This window comes from Punica granatum, unplaced genomic scaffold (genome assembly GCF_007655135.1).
Source record: "Punica granatum isolate Tunisia-2019 unplaced genomic scaffold, ASM765513v2 Contig00036, whole genome shotgun sequence".
Classification (NCBI taxonomy): Eukaryota; Viridiplantae; Streptophyta; class Magnoliopsida; order Myrtales; family Lythraceae; genus Punica; species Punica granatum.
Window position 1 is genome coordinate 18,163 of NW_022204053.1, and position 22,286 is coordinate 40,448.

Consider the following 22,286-nt stretch of genomic DNA (forward strand, 5'->3'; position numbering starts at 1 on the left):
AACCGATCACGATATTCCACTTTCAATATGTCGGATGTTAGTGACGATGAGAAGGGTCTGAGAATGGATTCGAGCCCATCCAAAGGCAAAGGGGTAGGGGACAGCACCTCGAGGAGTGTGGATGTCCCGCCGGTATACCGCCTTACGTCATCGGACAGTATGGGAGCCCAAGTAATCGAGTGCATCCTCAATGGTGACAACTATTTGACGTGGTCACGGGCCATGGTGATCGTACTTCGGGCAAGGAACAAATTACCCTTCATCGACGGGTCTCTCGAGAAACCGGGAGAGGACAGCCCCCTCAGAGAAAGATGGGAACGGTGTAACTCCACGATTTTAGCGTGGATATTCAACACCATGGAAGGCAATCTTCAAGCTACAGTTACGTATGCCGAAGACGCCAAGAACTTGTGGGACGATCTCAAGGAGAGATACTCCGAGGGAAATCAATCTAGGGCTTTTCAGATAAAAACCAAAATTTGCCTCCTCAAACAAGACGGACTGAGTGTCCGAGATTATTATGGAAAGCTGAAACTACTCTGGGATGAGCTAGAATTCTATCTAGAACACCCGAGTTGCGTCTGTGGGGCAGGGACCGCGATTGCAACACAACGGGAAATAGAGGAGTGTTTTCAATTTCTCATGGCGAGAACCAGGAGGTAGTGACATGTAAACTTCCTCATCCAAGTCGCCATGAAGAAAAGCATTGTTAACATCAAGCTGATGTATCTCCCACTGTTTAGCAATAGCAATAGTCAATAGGCAACGTACGGTTACCAGTTTTGCCACTGGAGCGAAGGTCTCGTGGAAATCGACGCCCTTGATTTGCGTGAAACCCTTGTCCACGAGTCGAGCTTTGTAACGTTCGATAGTACCATCTGCCCGTCGTTTAATTTTGAAAACCCATTTGCAGCCAATGGGTTTCTTTCCCGGAGGAAGTGTCTGGAGAACCCAAGTACCGTTATTCTCAAGAGCACGAATTTCATCAGCCATAGCGAGACACCATCGTGGATCCTTGGCTGCTTGTGAGTAAGTTCTGGGCTCCATGTCAGAATCAATAGCAGCAATAAAGGATAATTGTGTGACATCGATGTCAGAATATGTAAGAAAATGCTCTAGAGGGTGAGACGTACCTGGAGAGTACGATGGAGTGGGTGATTTGATTGGAGGGGGGGAAGTATAATCAAGACATCGAGCAATGTGAGAAACAAAATCTTTGAGCCAACTGCTAGTTCCACGGGGCTAACGGAAGCGTAAAAAGGAACAGAAATTCAAAATTTCTCACCCGTGAAACTAATTCCAAGACCTACTAGAAGAGTAAGAGTAAATAAAAGCGTACCTGGAATATTTAAAGTTGTCGACCGAGCGTCCCACGCGTGACGCCTCTACTGGTATCCACACCGACTTTGTCGACGAGTTTTCGAGATCGGCGGTGCTAGCGACCAACACTCGAAAGAAACACCGATGCGACACCCGAAATTTATTAGACTAGTAGGATTAATTCAAATTGAACAATTCAACTTGAATTTCCTTACACTTATACACGTACACCATATACATGTATATATATCTCTTATATCTAAACATGCATGCTGCCCCTTTTATAAGCAATATGGGGAAGACAAATTCAAAGCCCCACCGATGTGGGATTAAGGAGAATCAAGGCTCCAAGTGACATGTGTAAGTCTAGGTGACATCATTTAATTAGTCCATGTGTATAGCTAAGTGTTATCATACAATTGGCCCATGTTTCTTTCTATAATTGGCTCCAAGTGGTTCCATAAAAATAACCACTTAGCACACCATTAAATCTAATAAATCGGGTCTAATTAATCGGCAAATTTAATCTCATTAAATATCCGATTAATCGGTCGCACCATAAATCATCTAATCTTTATTAGACAATTTTGTTGTTTCAAAATATCTCGTCAAGTTAGTCGTAGTGTGTGACCCTGTAGGTTCCCAATTACGTTGATAGTAATATCGAAATCTCTATTTTAATATTACAAACAGTGAGCGGCATCTAGCAATGCATCACTGTTACTCAAGTAATCGGAAAGTCAATTTCTCGACGAACCTCGTGACCTATATTACCGTGTAATATAATCCATTGTCCTCTATATCTCTATTGAGCCCAAGGCATGGTCGATGACATCCTTGTATGGCTTAATATCTCTCTTTCTTGATTTACCGGGTAAGTCTATCAGAGCAAATGAGCTCGATATCATTATATCGACTCATTTGGGTATGCATACACTTTTAGACTTAACCACCAAGTGGCCGTGAGATATCGCTCCCGTTTCGTAGGAGGGACAAATCCTATCTTGGTCACTCACATTCTTTTCCATGCTTTGTGGCATACCCAATAACTATCTTTATAACCAACCAGTTACGGTGGCGTTTGACAGTATCAAAATATACGACATTACACGTAGGAATCCATGGTGACCTCAAGTCAAAGGACCATTACACTATAGTTACTTTGAGATATGCTAATGACAGTCACGTAACAACCCATGTAGCAATCTCATGGCGGGTCAGTCCAATACACATTACTCTTAATGTATACATGTGGTGTGATTTGATATCTCCATATCCATGACCTATGAGATTTGGTCATCAATCAACACTCACACTAGTCTAACCGTATTACCGTTGTCCTAATTAACGATAATACTTTGACTATGGACATTTAGGAATAATGTTCAGTAATTATAGGATCTCACAATCAAGTCACACTTGATGCCTATTGAACCTACTATTCCAAGGACATTATTGTGTAAAATCATATTTAGCGCAATCTACACAATAACAGATATGCCTCGTTTTATAATGAAATAGATATCATATTACAAAACTGATTATAGATTGCCTCTAGGGCATACACCAATTCCCAACAATCTCCCACTTGCACTAGAGCCAATCTGGCACATGTCTTATGCCAATAGATCTAGTGTGAGCCTCGTGCTTGCGCTGCACAAGAGGCTTCGTAAGTGGATCTGCGAGATTCTCATCTGTTGGTATTCTGCATATCTTCACATCTCCTCTGTCGATGATCTCGCGAATGAGATGGAAGCGCCTGAGTATATGTTTGGATCGCTGGTGAGACCTGGGTTCCTTAGCTTGCGCAATGGCTCCATTGTTGTCACAATAGAGATCCACTGGGTCTGCGATGCTAGGAACCACAACAAGTTCTGTCACGAACTTCTTGATCCAAACGGCCTCTTTTGCAGCGTTAGAGGCAGCAATATACTCGGCCTCTGTGGTAGAATCGGCTACTGTCTCCTGTTTGGAACTCTTCCAACTCACAGCACCTCCATTCAGGCAGAACACATACCCTGACTGCGATCTACTGTCGTCCTTATCGGTCTGGAAGCTAGCATCGGTGTAACCTCTTACAACGAGCTCTTCTTCGCCTCCATATACCAAAAACATCTCCTTAGTCCTTCGTAAGTACTTAAGGATGTTCTTTACTGCAATCCAGTGTCTTTCACCTGGATCTGATTGGTATCGACTCGTCATACTCAAAGCATACGAGACATCTGATCGAGTGCATAACATAGCATACATGATGGATCCAATAGCTGACGCATATGGAATCCTATTCATGCGGTCCCTCTCCTCTCGAGTAGAAGGACTCTGAGCCTTCGAAAGGCTTATGCCATGTAACATAGGCAGCGACCCTTTCTTAGAATCATGCATGCTAAAACGCCGAAGCACTTTATCTATGTATGCACTCTGACTTAGGCCAAGCAGTCTCCTGGATCTATCTCTATAGATCTTGATACCTAGCACATAGGTAGCTTCGCCTAAGTCCTTCATAGAGAAACACCTTCCCAACCAAGTCTTCACAGACTGTAAGGAAGGAATGTCATTTCCGATCAGAAGTATGTCGTCTACATACAACACCAAGAAGATCACTACGCTCCCACTAACCTTCTTGTAAACACAGGGTTCATCTTCATTCTTAATGAAACCAAACTCTTTGATTGCATCATCAAAACGAAGATTCCAGCTCCTGGAAGCTTGCTTCAGCCCATAAATAGACCGTTGTAGCTTACAAACCTTTCCGGCACTATGTGGATCGACAAAACCCTCAGGTTGTGTCATATACACATCCTCGAGGAGCTTCCCGTTCAGGAAAGCAGTTTTGACATCCATTTGCCAGATCTCATAATCATAATAAGCTGCAATTGCAAGCAAGATCCTTATGGATTTAAGCATAGCCACCGGGGAAAAAGTTTCGTCATAGTTAACACCATGAACTTGTTTGAAACCTTTTGCCACAAGTCGGCCCTTAAAGGTAATCACATTACCGTCCATATCAGTCTTCTTCTTGAAGACCCACTTACACCCAATGGGTTTTGCCCATTCAGGTGGATCAACCAAAGTCCATACTTGGTTAGTGTACATGGACTCCATCTCAGATCTCATGGCCTCCAGCCATTTCTCAGAGTCAGGGCCTATTACGGCTTCCGCATAGGTTGTAGGCTCATCATTATCTATGAGCAATACGTCATTGTCTTGAGTCACGAGAAATCCATATCTCTCGGGCTCATGACGTATCCTACTAGACCAACGAGGCTCCCGTGTCACCCGTGTAGAAGATTGTGCCACAACAACTTGTGGTACTTGTTCTGCAACATCGCCCGTCGATTGGTCAATGTCATTTTGTGGTAGAACTTCCCCAAGTTCTAATTTCCTCCCACTAGTTCCTTTGAAGAGAAACTCTTTCTCAAGGAATACCGCAGTTCGAGCGACAAACACTTTGCCCTCGATGGGATTATAGAAATAGTATCCTCGAGTTTCCTTAGGATACCCCACAAAGTAACATTTGTCCGATTTAGGGCCAAGCTTATCCGAAGACAATCTCTTCACATAAGCTTCGCAACCCCATATTTTTAGAAAAGACATCTTGGGACGCTTCCCATACCACATCTCATATGGTGTCCTTTCAACTGATTTCGACGGAGCATTGTTTAATATGAGAGCAGCTGTCTGTAGAGCATATCCCCAGAAGGAGTCAGGTAAGTTTGCATGACTCATCAAAGATCGAACCATATCTAATAAAGTTCGATTCCTCCTCTCAGCTACACCATTCCACTGTGGTGTTCCAGGTGGAGTCAGTTGAGATAAAATCCCACACTGTTTAAGATAGTCAGCAAACTCATAGCTCAAATATTCACCTCCTCGATCTGATCGAAGAACTTTAATGCTCTTACCCAACTGATTCTCCACTTCATTCTTAAATTCTTTGAACTTTTCAAAGGATTCAGATTTGTGTTTCATCAAATACACATATCCAAATCTACTGAAATCATCAGTAAATGTAATGAAGTAGAGATACCCACCTCTAGCAAGCTTGTTCACTGGTCCACATACATCAGTATGTATGAGAGCCAGATGATCACTAGCTCGCTCACCTTTTCCGGTAAAAGGGGCCTTAGTCATTTTCCCCATTAAGCAAGGTTCGCATGTCTCGATCGATTCTAAATCAAACGAGTCCAGTAATCCATCCTTATGGAGTCTAGAGATGCGATTCTCGCTAATATGGCCTAAACGACAATGCCAGAGGTAAGTCGGGTTCGAATCATTAGATTTGAGCCGTTTGGTTTCCACATTATAAATAGGCGTATCTAGATCAAGAACATACAGACCATTACTTAAATGTGCACTGCCATAATATACATCATTCATGTACATAGAACAACACTTGTTCTTGATAGTGAAACAAAATCCCTTCTTGTCCAAACAAGAAACAGATATTATGTTTCTACTAATAGCAGGTACATAATAACAGTCGTTAAGATCTAATACTAGCCCAGTAGGCAAAACTAAGTGATAAGTCCCTACAGTTAATGTAGCAACTCTTGCTCCATTTCCAACTCGTAGGTCCACCTCGCCCTTTGCCAACGATCTACTGTTCTTTAGGTCCTGCATATTTCCACAAATATGAGCACCACACCCGGTATCTAATACCCAAGATGTAGAAGTAGTAGATACATTGATCTCTATAACATGGATACCTGAAGTAGAAGTCTCACTTCCCTTCTTCTTCTTCAACTCCTCTAGGTATACCTTACAATTCCGCTTCCAATGTCCAGTGTTGCCACAATGGAAGCAGTAATCATTCTTTGCCACCTTGGCTTTAGGCTTCAACGCACCCAAGTCATACTTGGATGCACCTTTAGCCCTCTGGCCTTTACTCTTGCCCTTGCCCTTTCTTTTGGTCCCCTGGACCATTAGAACAGACGTCCCCTTACTGATATCATGCTCAGCTGTTCTCAACATGTTAAGCAGTTCAGGCAATGGTTTATTGTAGTCATTCATATTATAGCTCATGATGAACTGACTATAACTGCTGGGCAGCGACTGTAGGACTAAATCTGTGGCCAACTCTTGACCCAGAGGAAATCCCAGTCTTCCCAGAGTCTCGACGTACCCAATCATCTTGAGTACATGAAGACCCACCGGGCTACCCTCAGTCAACCTTGCCTGAAAAAGTGCTTTAGAGATCTCGAATCTCTCATGTCGGGCCTGCTCTTGATAGAGCTGCCTGAGATGCACGATCATATCGTACGCCTTCATGTTCTCATGTTGCTTCTGAAGCTCCGAGTCCATGGTGACTAACATGAGACATCCGACGTTTACGGCATCATCATGATGCTTACTATAAGCATCTTTCTCAGCTTGGGGGGCATCGTCAGGTGGTGGCGCAAGAAGAGGTTGCTCTAAGACATATAGTTTCTTTTCTTGGGTGAGAACAATTCTCAAGTTTCGATACCAACCAAGGAAATTATTCCCTGACAGTTTGTCCTTATCAAGGACGGATCGCAAACAGAAAGTACTAGAAGTGCTCCCTGCCATGGTAACTACCATAGAAATATACAAAATAAGTATTATGACACATCAATATTTAATGAGGACTTTATAAATATTGCTCCCACTATTTATATCAAATCAATGACCCTCAACATTGATTCAGAGAATATCATTCTCATAGTAGCTCAAGATCCATATCTCACCAAGCTCTGAGTCAGCGAGGGCTGATTCACCCAGAACTGGCTATTTAGGTAGGGAACTCACTTTCCCAATTGCATCACATGCAACTCTTGATTAGTTGAGTGAATAATTCCTTATTCAAATCTATCTTATAGATCGATGCCCAACTACATGCCTCTGAACTCCTAATCCTATTAGGCTTGCTCAGTTAAGTCCGACCCACTGGTAAACACAACGTCTTACTAGGATAGATAAGGGCATCCTGCGAAGGCAAGGTCTACACACTCATCGATCTTGGTCTTGACGAGCGTTACACGGTGGAAGGATATGGACTTAATATTTTGAGGGATTTGATTAACATTTAATCGATCTCACCATACACTATTATGTAACAATTACATAATAGTCCAAACGCATAACTATTATACTAACACAACTAGGACATAGTCCATGTCTAACAGTCATGCACCGCAAATATCAAACATAATCATACCAGTACCAAGCATAAAATCATATTTTATGCTATTATCTACTCAGATTCTAACTAGCTAGGCTCTGATACCAATTGCTAGTTCCACGGGGCTAACGGAAGCGTAAAAAGGAACAGAAATTCAAAATTTCTCACCCGTGAAACTAATTCCAAGACCTACTAGAAGAGTAAGAGTAAATAAAAGCGTACCTGGAATATTTAAAGTTGTCGACCGAGCGTCCCACGCGTGACGCCTCTACTGGTATCCACACCGACTTTGTCGACGAGTTTTTCGAGATCGGCGGTGCTAGCGACCAACACTCGAAAGAAACACCCCGATGCGACACCCGAAATTTATTAGACTAGTAGGATTAATTCAAATTGAACAATTCAACTTGAATTTCCTTACACTTATACACGTACACCCATATACATGTATATATATCTCTTATATCTAAACATGCATGCTGCCCCTTTTATAAGCAATATGGGGAAGACAAATTCAAAGCCCCACCGATGTGGGATTAAGGAGAATCAAGGCTCCAAGTGACATGTGTAAGTCTAGGTGACATCATTTAATTAGTCCATGTGTATAGCTAAGTGTTATCATACAATTGGCCCATGTTTCTTTCTATAATTGGCTCCAAGTGGTTCCATAAAATAACCACTTAGCACACCATTAAATCTAATAAATCGGGTCTAATTAATCGGCAAATTTAATCTCATTAAATATCCGATTAATCGGTCGCACCATAAATCATCTAATCTTTATTAGACAATTTTGTTGTTTCAAAATATCTCGTCAAGTTAGTCGTAGTGTGTGACCCTGTAGGTTCCCAATTACGTTGATAGTAATATCGAAATCTCTATTTTAATATTACAAACAGTGAGCGGCATCTAGCAATGCATCACTGTTACTCAAGTAATCGGAAAGTCAATTTCTCGACGAACCTCGTGACCTATATTACCGTGTAATATAATCCATTGTCCTCTATATCTCTATTGAGCCCAAGGCATGGTCGATGACATCCTTGTATGGCTTAATATCTCTCTTTCTTGATTTACCGGGTAAGTCTATCAGAGGAAATGAGCTCGATATCATTATATCGACTCATTTGGGTATGCATACACTTTTAGACTTAACCACCAAGTGGCCGTGAGATATCGCTCCCGTTTCGTAGGAGGGACAAATCCTATCTTGGTCACTCACATTCTTTTCCATGCTTTGTGGCATACCCAATAACTATCTTTATAACCAACCAGTTACGGTGGCGTTTGACAGTATCAAAATATACGACATTACACGTAGGAATCCATGGTGACCTCAAGTCAAAGGACCATTACACTATAGTTACTTTGAGATATGCTAATGACAGTCACGTAACAACCCATGTAGCAATCTCATGGCGGGTCAGTCCAATACACATTACTCTTAATGTATACATGTGGTGTGATTTGATATCTCCATATCCATGACCTATGAGATTTGGTCATCAATCAACACTCACACTAGTCTAACCGTATTACCGTTGTCCTAATTAACGATAATACTTTGACTATGGACATTTAGGAATAATGTTCAGTAATTATAGGATCTCACAATCAAGTCACACTTGATGCCTATTGAACCTACTATTCCAAGGACATTATTGTGTAAAATCATATTTAGCGCAATCTACACAATAACAGATATGCCTCGTTTTATAATGAAATAGATATCATATTACAAAACTGATTATAGATTGCCTCTAGGGCATACACCAATTCCCAACACCAACTTGGCTGACGGATATTCCGGGAGGCCTTATTACGGGCAATACTGTCTTCGGTCGGGTCGGTAGAAGAAGGAGCCGAGGCCGGAGCAATTAAAAGTCCAGCAGAAACGGGCGGGTTCGGTGCAACAGTGACGGGCGGAGAAGCAGGAGAAATGGGCTGAGCGGAAGGAGATGGGCGACTAGGCTCAGCTGAAGAGATTTGGGCCGAACAAGGCTGAGCGGAAGGAGAAATGGGCTGAGCGAAAGGAGATGGGCGACTGGGCTCAGCTGAGGAGATTTGGATCGAGCGAGTCCCAGTGTCACGCAGTCCGCTATACAGACTGGGCTCACCGTGTGGGATTTCATCCGGATTGGGCTCAATGGGCCTGATTGATGCACCTTGGACAGGATTTGGGATAGTCGGGCCAAAATTCTCCCCTTGAAACGCTGGGCCGGCTGTATCAAGGAAACGAATGCTAGTAGTAATTGATTCAGTAGGTTGCTCTCTGCTGAATGGAAAATCGGCCTCATTGAAACGCACATCCCTAGAAATGAAAGTCTCGTGACTTTCCAAGTCATAAACACGCCAACCTTTCTTTCCAAAACGGTATCCAATGAAGATGCACTTTCTCGATCTTGGCCCAAATTTATCCTTGACACGAGGATTATGATGTGCATAGCATAGACACCCAAAAACACGAATATGTTGATAATCCGGTTTTTTACGAAAAAGAAACTCAAATGGTGTCTTGCCTGATAGGACACCTGAAGGTGTAAGGTTGATGAGATGAGCCGCCGCTGAAATACATTCTCCCCAAAAGGCAATGGGAAGTGAAGCTTGGAACATTAAGGCCCGAGCAACGTTCAGAATATGACGATGCTTACGTTCGACTCGCCCATTTTGTTGAGGCGTGTCCGTACATGAACTCGACTCATAAATTCCGATCCATTGTCACTGAGCACTGTTTTCACCGTCCGATCAAATTGGTTTCTAATCATCTTACAAAAATTAATCAGGAAGCCTTGTGCCTCTGACTTTTCCCGCAAAAGGTAAATCCACACACCGCGGCTATAATCATCCACAATTGACAGGAAGTATCGTGCACTAGAAATAGATGAGACCTTATAAGGTCCTCATATGTCACAATGAACCAACTGGAACGTAAAAGATGCTTTATTTGTACTATTTGGAAAATTTGAACGTGTCTGTTTTGCCCGGCAACAAATGTCACATAATGCATTATTATCTGATGAATGCATAAAAACTGAATTATTCTTGACTGAATGCGAGGAGAAGGATGACCCAACCGCTTGTGCCAAATGTCTTCACCATCTGCTTTCATTGCCCGTAATTTCTGAATAGATGACGACACTTGCCGCAGAAGCCAGACCCTCCCGTGAAGTTCACCCACTCCAATCATACTCCCCGAGGTGCGGTCTTGGATCAAGCAAAAATCAGTGGTGTAGTGTACACTACAAGTAAGTTCCCGAACTAATTGGGCCACGGACAATAAATTGCAATTAAAATCCGGCACATAAAGGACATTATGAAGCACTAAAGTATCTCCAAAAGACACCTTGCCCATAAAAGTAGCTTGAGTCGTTCCATTCGGAACATGAATAATCGGACCATCAATAGAAGTGACATCAAACAGATTATCCAAACTACCAGTCATGTGTTGTGAAGCTCCTGAATCAATGATCCAATCAATTTTTGAAGTAATGGGCACATAATTCTCACCACTTAAGCGATTAATCTCACCGTCATCACGTGAGACCATTGAGACCAGTTGTTGCAACTGAGCCTCGGACAAATGGGCCAATTTGCTGAGGTCCGCGGGCTGCTCGGCATGGGCCTGGGCCGCTGTGTAATTGCTGGGGCTTGAATTAAAGGACTGGTTGAGCCTCCACTGGCCATGATTGTATTGGGCCGATCGTGATTGTGATGGGCCTGACTGATATGGGCCTCCAGAATGAAATTGCCCGAAAACTCCTCCCCGTTGCTGCGGATGAACCGAGGATGAGGATGACGGTACCCTGCTTCCTCCCGGCCGAGACTGCATCGAGAAATTTCCTCTCGAGTTTCCTTGATTCGCCTGCTCGGAGCTCGGGTGACCATGAAGTCGATAGCAGGTGGCCCGATGATGCCCATTTCGTCCGCAGTAGTCGCAAAAAGGACGACCACGCGGCTTGGAATCGCCCCTGTTCTTCAAGCCGAAATTAGGGTAAGAAACTCCCCCTGCATCATTAGCAATTTTAGCTGCGAAACCGATTACTTCTGCATTTGATTCCCTGCCCTGAGCGATTTGTCTTTGCGTTTCATCATGAGCTGCCATGGAGTGCGCCCGATTCGCGTTTGGCAGAAGGTCCATGCTCAGAATTTGGGACCGGATGGTTGAGAATTCGGGATTGAGCCCGATAAGAAATTGATGCACTTTCTCTTTCTCTTTATGAGCTGCAAGTTGGGCTCCATAATTGCAAGTGCAGGGCGGTAGATCTAGATATAAATCCAGTTCATCCCATAGACTTTTCAATTTTGAATAGTATTCAGAAACCGATCTTTTCTCCTGTTTGAGAAGACAGATATCAGTTTTAAGTTGATGAATTCTTGACTCGTTACCTTGAGAAAAGCGTTCCCTGAGATCGTCCCAGAGTATTTTCGCATTCTTTGCTCCTGCTACTGAATTCTGCAATTCTTCGTCCAGATGGTTGAAAATCCATGAGACAAGCATTGAGTTGCAGGTCACCCACTGATCACGATAAATCTCTCCCTCTGCTGGTTGTATGATTTTACCTTCGATAAATCCCAGTTTGTTTTTGGCTTGAAGTGCTGTTTGCATAGCTTGGGACCATGTATTGTAATTCCTGCCATTCAATTTACAGGAAATTAGTTGTGTTCCTGGGCCATCTGAAGGAGCAAGAACATAGGCCGGTGGCAAGCTTCCAAAGGAATTATTGATGTCAATGTTCTTAGACATCTCAGCAGCTTAGGAGATTGAGCAGTCGGGAGAGGACGCCCAGCACAGAGTTGCTGGCAAGATGAAGCTCGACAAACAAGTCGGCAGATGAGATTAATCGTCCTCAAGACCGATGCTCTGATACCATGTCAAGAGACGGAATTGAAAGGGAAGATAATATTGACCAAGAGAAGGTTTGGCCAGAAAAGCTTACTTTGTTATTCAGAAGATACGGTATGTATATACTCAAGGTTGATGAAATAAAGGAAAGAGTAATCTACGGCTAAATCTAAGACAATCCTAGTAAAGTATGTAAAGATATATATACATATTTATAATAGGAATAAAATCTTCCCATAATAGGGACTCACCTCGGACTTTAACACGATCCGATCGACCATCTTGAGTATTGAGCCGATGCCCAACTTGAACAAAGTGTATAAAATGGTGGCGAATGAAGAAAGGCAGAGAATCGTGACTCGAAATTGAGAAGGAACCTCTGAAGTGGCGTTCATGGCAAAAGGGGAAACAAGGTATGCAGGGTATGGAGGAGGAAGACAAAGTCTCGGGGAATTTCAGGACTTCCAGCAGAACGTGATAGGCAGGCCGGTCTGTGCCCATTATGGCAAATTGGGCCACTCAAAAAATACATGTTGGGCCTTAATTGGATACCCATCTTGGCATTCAAAGGCCAAGATTAATGTTGCAAAGGGGCCTGGACAGGGGCCCAAACAGAGACGGCTCGGACAAGGGCAGACTAAGCCCAGCAGCGGGCTGTGGACGAAGCCCCATTTTCAGCGAGGCCCAGACCGTGCTAATGCGGCCCAAATCGTGCAGGGAAGGGCCTCACGGGCTGAGCGGCTGGTAGCCCTACCCGACGAACAATTTCAGAAATTGTTTGATATGCTCACCCAGGACAACATGGATTCTAATCGACTTATTAGTAATGAATCTGATTTTGTAAATTTGCAGAGCAAGTGGATTTTGGATACAAGAGCTTCACGACATATGACTGGATGTCTTGAGAATTTCTCAACGTCTCGTCCAATTGAAGGGAGGGCACCAGTTTATATTCCTAATAGAGGCATAATACAGGCCACCCAAATAGGATCCGTGAAGATTGTTAATTCGGTCGAATTAAGTACCGTGCTTTATGTGCCCACTTTTAATTGCAATTTAATCTCCATTGCTCAATTATCAAGGGAGATGAATTGCTTTGTGAATTTTTGCTCCGATTTGTGTGTGATTCAGGACCGCACCTCGAGGAGGACGCTTGGAGTGGGTGAACTTTGAGGGGGGGTCTATTATCTGAGGCGAGTAAGGATCGCACCGCAGACATGTCAAGCCGTCATAGAGGAATCTGCTGACATCTGGCATCGAAGAGTTGGTCATCCATCTCGCACAATAAAATTGAATGGTATCAATTTGAATTCTACGGATAGAAGTAATAAGGAATGTGACGTATGTCTTAGATCAAAATAGACACGCTCACAATTTGATTTGAGTATGAATAAAGCTTAGTATCAATTTCAATTGATACATTGTGACTTGTGGGGTCTGTATAAAGTGAAGGCTAGTTGTGGGGCCAATTATTTCTTAACTATCGTGGACGATTACAGTCGAGGTGTGTGGTTATATTTGTTGCGAGAAAAATCTGAAGCCCGACGATTCATCATTGATTTTTATAATTTAATCAAGAATCAATTTGATTGCACGATTAAAACCCTGAGAAGTGATAATGGGATGGAGTTTTTGTCAAGGGAGCTACATGATTTCTTCTTTACACACGGTATTATACATCAGACATCGTGTACGGATACACCACAGCAAAATGGCAGGGTCGAGATGAAACATCGACATATCCTAAATGTGGCACGAGCGCTCATGTTCCAGGCTTCATTACCAACACGTTTTTGGGGTTAATGCGTCTCGACAACTGTGCATCTAATAAATGTCACGCCAACGCCTTGGAAACAAGAGTCCACATGAGGTACTTTTCGGGAAACCACCTAATTACTCGAATTTGCGAGTTTTTGGGTCGTTATGCTATGCACACATACGAACCAAGGATAAATTTGCACCAAGATCTCGCAAATGTGTTTTTATCAGTTATCCCCAAGGGAAAAAAGGTTGGCGACTCTATGATCTAAAGGATCAGCACATATTCGTGTCGAGGGACGTTCGATTTTGCGAGACGATATTTCCTTTTGTCACAGGAAATGAAGAATTCAAACAAGAACGAAGAGGGAGCCCATTGTTTTGGAAGGGCATAAGTCAATTTCTTCATTGGATGAGTATGAAGAGATAGAGCCCAAGATATGTGAGTCAGTCCAATCAAAAGGACCGAAAGAAATAAAAGTGGGTCGGCAGCAACAAGGAACTGGGATAAGGCCCACGAATGTAAAGGGGGGTGGAATAAATTCGGCAGCACAAGAAAATCTGGACCAAAATTCAGAAGGGGAGAGCCTGGGTCGAGATCAAAATTCCGAAGTCAGTGGGAGCCCAAAGCACTCAGCAAATCAAGGGGATGTTTCTGGGCTGAGTGACAGCTTGCCTCAATTAAGTGGGGAGAGTTCTGGGCAGAATGAGCAACCATCGACACTACGCAGGTCTAGTCGAGTTTCTAAAATTCTCGATCGCTTCAAGGATTTTATCATTCACATTGCTCGTTATGAGACCCCCCCTCCTGCTTTACCCACCTCCTTGAACTCCTCAGGTATGTCCTATCCTATAGAGAAATTTGTTGATTATTCAAATATTTCAAATCACCACAAAGCATTCCTAGCAGCAATTGATTCCGACAAGGAGCCCACGTCCTATCAAGAAGCCATTCGGGATCGGAGATGGCGAATTGCGATGGAAGAAGAAATTCATGCTCTCGAGTTAAATAAGACATGGATAGTTGAACAACTCCCTCCCGGCAAGCGACCTATCAGCTGCAAATGGATATATAAGGTCAAACGTTGATTTGACGGGAGCATAGAACATCATAAAGCTCAACTAGTTGCAAAGGGATTCACCCAGGTGGAGGGCATCGACTACCATGAGACTTTTGCGCCGGTGGCCAAGTTGGTGACTGTGTGGTGTCTGTTGACGATAGCAGTAGCCAAGGAGTGGCAAATACACTAGATGGACGTGAATAATGTCTTTTTGCATGGAGATCTAGACGAAGAGGTTTACATGGAATTACCTCCGGGTTTCTCTACTTCCAAGAACAGCAATGTTTGCCGATTACGTAAGTCCTTGTATGGACTTCGCCAATTGTCGAGAAACTGGTTTTCTAAGTTCGCTGATGCATTGCGACAATATGGATTCGTTCAATCAGGTGCGGACCATTCCCTTTTTACTTTTCATCGGGGGAAAATATTTCTTGGCGTATTGGTTTATGTGGATGATCTAATCGTCGTTGGAAACAACCCTGACTACTGTGACACCTTTTAAGGCTTATATGGATAAGTGCTTTCGTATAAAGGACTCGGGACCACTGAAGTATTTTCTTGGTATTGAAGTCACTAAAATAAGCTCTGGACTGTTTCTCTGTCAACGAAAGTATGCCATGGACATCCTAAATGAGTGTGGCATGTTGGCATCGCGATCGTCGCCTTTTCCCATGGAACAACATCATCGATTGTCCATGAGTTCCAGTGACTTATTATCGGATCCGCCCAAGTACAGGCGCCTCATTGGGAGACTCATTTATTTGACTATCACTAGGCTAGAAATTAGCTACTCTCTTCATGTTTTGGCCCAATTTATGCAAGAACCACGTCAAGACCATTGGGAGGCTACCATGCGAGTGTTATGTTACTTGAAACAATCTCTCGGACAAGGGATTTTTCTGCTGCCTACTTCTCTCGAGCTTGAAGCATTTTGTGATTCGAACTGGGCAAGCTGTCCATTGACTCGATGCTCCATTACGGGTTATTTTATCACGCTTGGCGGATGTCCAGTTTCGTGGAAGACGAAGAAGCAGACCATAGTATCTCGCTCATCTGCTGAAGCATAATATCGAGCAATGGTGGCAGCTGTTAGTGAAATCATTTGGTTACGTAGTCTTCTTTCCTCCCTTGGAGTACATATGGATACACCCACTTGCCTATTTTGCGATAATCAAGCAGCATTACTTATTGCGGCCAATCCTGTCTTTCATGAACGAACAAAGCAAATTGAGATAGATTGCCATTTCGTTCGTGACTACCTTAAATTGGGTATCGTGACTACCAAGCATTTACCTACAAGGCTCCAATTAGCAGACATCTTCACGAAAGCACTCGGTAGAGATCGCTTCCACTTCATTCTCTCCAAGTTGGGCATTCGTGATCCTCGTGCTCCAACTTGAGGGGGAGTATTAAGAATATTCCTAATATTATAACTGTAATATACATTAATTACTCGATATATTAGGAAGTCGTAGATTTAGCCTTAGAATATTATCGAATTTCCTTTTTGCATCACATTGTACAGCCTATTTACTTGGCTCACTACTGTAATACAATTTGAGTTGAGTTTGTCTACTCCAAATCTTTCAGAAATAAAGTTAAATAAAAGGGCACATAAATTTTATTGGTGAAGATCGAACTCAGAACCTCTTGATTTAAGGCAGCGTCTTGTGCTACTAAACTAAATGCTTTCCTCTAAATTATCGCCTTTTCATCTACTATTTTCCATGGTTATTTTTACTTGTTATGGAAATACACAGTCTTCTATGTGTCACGATGAGATAAATAATACATATGTTTGTCCTTCCACGTGGGAGGTTAACAAACCGACGCTGATGATCGTAGATTATTGATTATATATTTTCCTGTTGGTCTTAAATAACTTGTATAATTAAGATTTATTTTCTAATAGTTGTGGCCCAAATAATAATCTTGATCGTGGGCCTCATTTATAAACCACAATAAACTCAAATGACAAATAGCAAAACAAGAACATAGAGATTTGGAACATATAAGAGAAGTAAATATAGTAGCACCATGACTTTTGAGATTACGAGATTAGTTGCGGCATTACAGTTATTCTTCGACTTGACGAATATAATAAATACTTTTGAAATGTGTATATATGTTGGCACGTGGCGCCAACTTAGACAAGGGATGTCTGAAGTTCGAGGATATGGGGATTAAACAGAGTCGCCACTAGTTAATTTCAGCTAACTAGAAACCTAAATAACCTAAGTATAACATGATACTAATTAATCACCTAGGTTTTTATTGATCTATGGTCCAAAGAAACTTGGTTCGGCATTTCTATTACGGGTTAGAAACTCGCAAATCAATAACCCTAATAGGTTCTCTAATTGTCTAAGATGTCCATTTTATTATTTTTCCAAGTTGATTAACTTAGGATCGTGGTCTTCCTCAGATTTCGCTCGATTTTCGTGTCACGAACATACCCTTAGCCCCGGAAAATATAATTGATCAAATCGGACCCTTCAAACCCTCAACCAAAGCATCAGGGACGACTTAGAGTGCGCAGGGATGGGTTTGAACGCTCAGTAAATGTGCAGGGGCTGATATGCAGATTCTGGAATTTCACGGACTAATCTGTAAAATCTGGAAAAGTGATTGAAAGCATCTTCAAAATGCTCTAGAATCACCCAAAAGGTCGCAAACTTCATGCTTACAGCCCAGGGATTGCTCTGGAAATGTCCAAGAGTTCTAGGGCTGATTTACAGCTCCGAAAAGTTTTAGGACCAAACAGCAAAAATGGGGAAAAGTTCATTAAACACTTGCAAAACCCCCAAATATTACCCCCAAAGGTCCCAAACACGATGCCTACAGCACAGGGATCGTTATGGAAATGTCCCAAAGATTATGGGGCTGATTTACAACTCAACAAAGTTTCAAGACAAAACTGTAAAATTGGGAAAAAGCTATTAAAACACTTGTAAAATGCCCAAATATTATTTGAAAGGTCCCAAACTCAATGTCTACAGCCCAGTCGTACAAGATTATGGGGTCGATTTACGACTTGAAGAAGTCTAGGGTTCAATCTGTAAAAACTGGAAAAGTTTTTAAAAGCATCTGTAGAGTACTGAAACTTGTCGAAAAGGTCCCAAACTTGCAGATGAGGACCCATGGACCATTCTGAGTATGTTCCAAATGTTATGGTGTCATTCTGTAGTTCTGGAAAATTTGGGGCCTAAAAGTCGGGAAAAGTTACGGGCTGAGTTGAAAACGGGTCGAAATAGGGTTTTCTGAATGGAAAAACACATTTTAAACCTGTAAAAGCCTCTGGCCAATTCGGAAAGTTCAGAAAGTTCAAAACGGTCCTTGTACTGATCTGTAACAGAACAAAAAGTTTGAATTTGAAAAGGAGGCTAGGACTGATTTGCAACGCCCAGAAAAAGTTCATGGCTGGTTTGGATGAAAACTCATGGGAAACCTCATTAGAGGCCCGAGGCTGATTTGAGAATCGGATGGAAAGTCGAAAACCAACTTGGATGAAACCGAAAATGCATGAAAGTTTTGAAAATCTAGTTCCTAGGAGTTTATATTGGTCCTAGGATTTGGTTCTAACGTTTATGCATGATGATCCTATTCTTTTCTTTCATCACTCGGCTTTTCTAAGCAAGAAACCAACCAAACAATGCATTCATCAAACACAAACAACTCCTTGAGGCCTAACTACCGATTATCTAGCAACCTAAAACCTTTTATTTGTCCCATATTTTATTCCAAGTGTTCAACAAGAAATCTGGTAAGGCCATTTTACTTACATTTTGACATGGTATTAGAAATCATACCTAAGTCGTGAATCGGGGAGGCAAAAAAGCTCCGAGAAATCCTCCAAGGGCACGGCTATGTAGAGTGGTTGGATTGAAGAGGCTCTCCCCAAGGAATGGCAAGAGATGTATATTGCGTTTGGTTTCAAAGTAGGATTTTAAAATCAACTTTTGATTTTGAAAAAGAGTGGTATAAATGGAGCTCACCCTTTGACTTTGTATAAGTTATTTTGTTTTGTTGTTGGTAGAATTAAGTTAAAATAAGATTTTAAAATTATACTTTGAAACCAAACAAGCCAGTAACACATTCTCATATTTAGAACCTCTTCCCAACCGAGATCCTACCAGACAAATTGTTAAGAAAATAAGTGTGTGGTGTTTGTGGGATGGATGTGGATGATTTTCAGTTATTTCTCAACTCATGAGGAGAGCCAAAAGTCCTTGACGCTGCAGAATCATCATCTATTTATAGGAGAAGAGAGATTTGGGTTATTTTGTAATTTTTTGAAACTGTTGGGGCAAAATAAATTTTTTGGTACTAACAAAGTGTGCGGGGACAATTAGTTGGCCATCCTGACAAGGACGACCAGCTGGGTTTGCTCTTGTGGTTACTAATCACGTGAACAACCCGCTCACGTGGTTAATTTTCCCGCAAGGTTTTCCTTAATTTTTCAGAAGTTGGAAGTCTAATTTGTACAACTCAATCTAAGCTAGATGTGGGAGCTGAAATGACGCTTTTACCCTTGAAATTGCTGGGAACCTCATTTTCGACACTTTTCTATGTATTTCCCGATATAAATTGATTTAAAAGCGTTTCAAGCATTGTCATCAGAACTAGACTAGATCGGCCGGTTTGTTCGGTCAGACCGGAAACCAAACCTATGACCGGTCTGGCTCGCTTAAAAATCGAAAATGCATAAAAAAATCGGTGAACCCAAAAAACCGATTGGTTTTTAGATAAACCCATCGAACCCATTCGAACCGACCGATTCATGGGTTCAGAAATCTTAAACGAAATCCGACTTGAAATCCTCCCCTCCTGACCCGAGCAGAAATTGCAGAATGCAGAGTTGAATTGAATTTGGAAAAAAATCGGAAATCCTACCCTAGTCGTCTTCTTCATGAGTTCCTCTTTAGCTCTTCCTTCTATTGTTCTTCTTCATTAGTTCGTTCTTCTTCCTTCTGCTCTAATTCTTCTATTTTTGTGAATCCGTCATCGCTCTTCGCTCCTCTGATTCTTCTTCTCCTTCGAAACCCCCTCGACCCGAGCGAAAATTACAGAGTTGAATTGCGAAAACCCTAGTCATCTTCTTCCTTCTGTTCTTCATCAGTTCATCTTCGTTCTGTTCTTCATCAGTTCTTCGCTCCTCTGATTCTTCTTTTGGTTCGAGCAACAGAGTCGACCCTTACTGGAGAGTCAAGCGGCAGAGTCGACCCATTTTGGTTCAAGCTTCCTCTCCTTCTTCTCCTTTGCTTGTGGTTGCGGTGACAAATTGAGGCATTGGTTGGTTTATTTTGCTGATAATATGCAGTCTCGCATAGCTGATTTTGCTGATAATATGGTGTGGAACGTTAGTCACGGTTGGCATATAAACGAAATTGTTGGCATATAGAGTGTTTTATCGACTTTCGATTATGATTCACTGAACTGAAGTTAACTTGATTATATATGTTTGACTTTGATGCTTCTAGCTAGGTGAATTCCGCATGTTATCTTGTTAGCTAGTTTTGGAGACTAGAAGCCACTAATTACGAGATAACATGCGGAATTCACCAATTTGTTTCTGAATTCGACAAGGTGACTTGTTGTTGCTGAATGCTGAGGAATTGGTGGTTGGTTTTTGCATGGTGACTTGCTGTTGCTGAGGTATTGGCGGTTGGTTTTGCTTATATTGCCCTTTATTGGTTTTTACTCTTTCGAGCTATCACTTAGTCGCCCTTATTAGTCTTTATTGCCTTGTTTTTCTTAATGTGGAGCTTGAAATGTATTGTTTTCATCATTATAGGCTGCTAGTTAGACAATGAATTCTGCTGGTGCTAGTAACAGCAACACACCCAATCCTATGCCACCTACTAGAGAATCCACCCCAAGTTCTTCTACTCCAAAAGCCATAAATATAGGAAAATTTGATCCGGCATGGGCACATTGCAAGGAAGTATCGTCAGCAAATGGAAGGAAGGGGCTGCTATGCTTGTACTGCTCAAAAGTTCTCTCCGGTAACGGTATAAATCGATTTAAACAACATTTGGTGGGATTAAAAGGGAATGCAGGGGCATGTCGGAAGGTACCGGATGCTGTTCGATTTAGAATGCAGGAACATCTGGTTGGGCACATGATGGAAAAGAAAAGGAAGCGTGATATGTTAGATGAGCAAAATTCATGTGCTCCACCCCAAGCATGATGAGGAGATAGTAGAAATGACACCCCTTCATTTAAAAGTAAAAGGGAAGGCAACTTAAGATACTCAATCAAAGACGGCGATGCCAAACAAGATGAAAATTAATTCGTATTTCGAACCGAGAACAACACCGGGAGCTCGAAGGACACTCAAGAGTGTTTTGCCAAGCGAAGAAGTCACCGAGAAATGTGATCTTGCCATTTTTAAGTGAATGCTGGCTACAAGTATACCGTTTAATACGGTTAATTCTCCTTATTACCAGAAAGCAATCGATGTCATTGCTAGCATGGGGGCAGGTTATAAAGGTCTGGGCTTTCATGATCTTTGGGATACTTATTGACAAAAAATGTTGAGGAGGTGAGAAAGTATGTCGATAGCTACCGACCTATTTGGAAAGAGATGGACTGCACGATAATGGCCGATGGATGGACAGACCAATGTAGGAGAACTTTGATTAACTTTTTAGTTTATTGTCCTAAAGGAACTGTTTTCTTGAAGTCTGTCGATGCTTCAGATGCTTCGAAGACTGGGGAGATGCTTTACAAATTATTCAGAGATGTGGTCTTATTTGTTGGTCAAGAGAATGTTGTTCACTTTGTGACTGACAATGCCGCTAACTACGTGGCTGTTGGTCACTTGTTGGAGCAAGAGTTCAGGACAATATTTTGGTCTCCTTGTGCGGCTCATTGCATTAATTTAATTCTCGGTGATATTGGTAAGTTGGACAAAGTGAATGATATTGTGACTCATGCTGCGAAGATTACTTAGTATATCTATAATCATTGTTTTGCATTGAATATGATGAGAAAATTCACTAGTGGACGAGAAATTCTACGCCCTGCTCCAACTTGTTTTGCCACTAATTTCATTGCATTGCAGAGTATTTTTGCACAACAGAATGCTTTGAGGGCTATGGTAACATCTAGTGAATGGACTAGTTCAAGCAATGCAAAGGAAAGTAAAACAAAAGAATTTGTG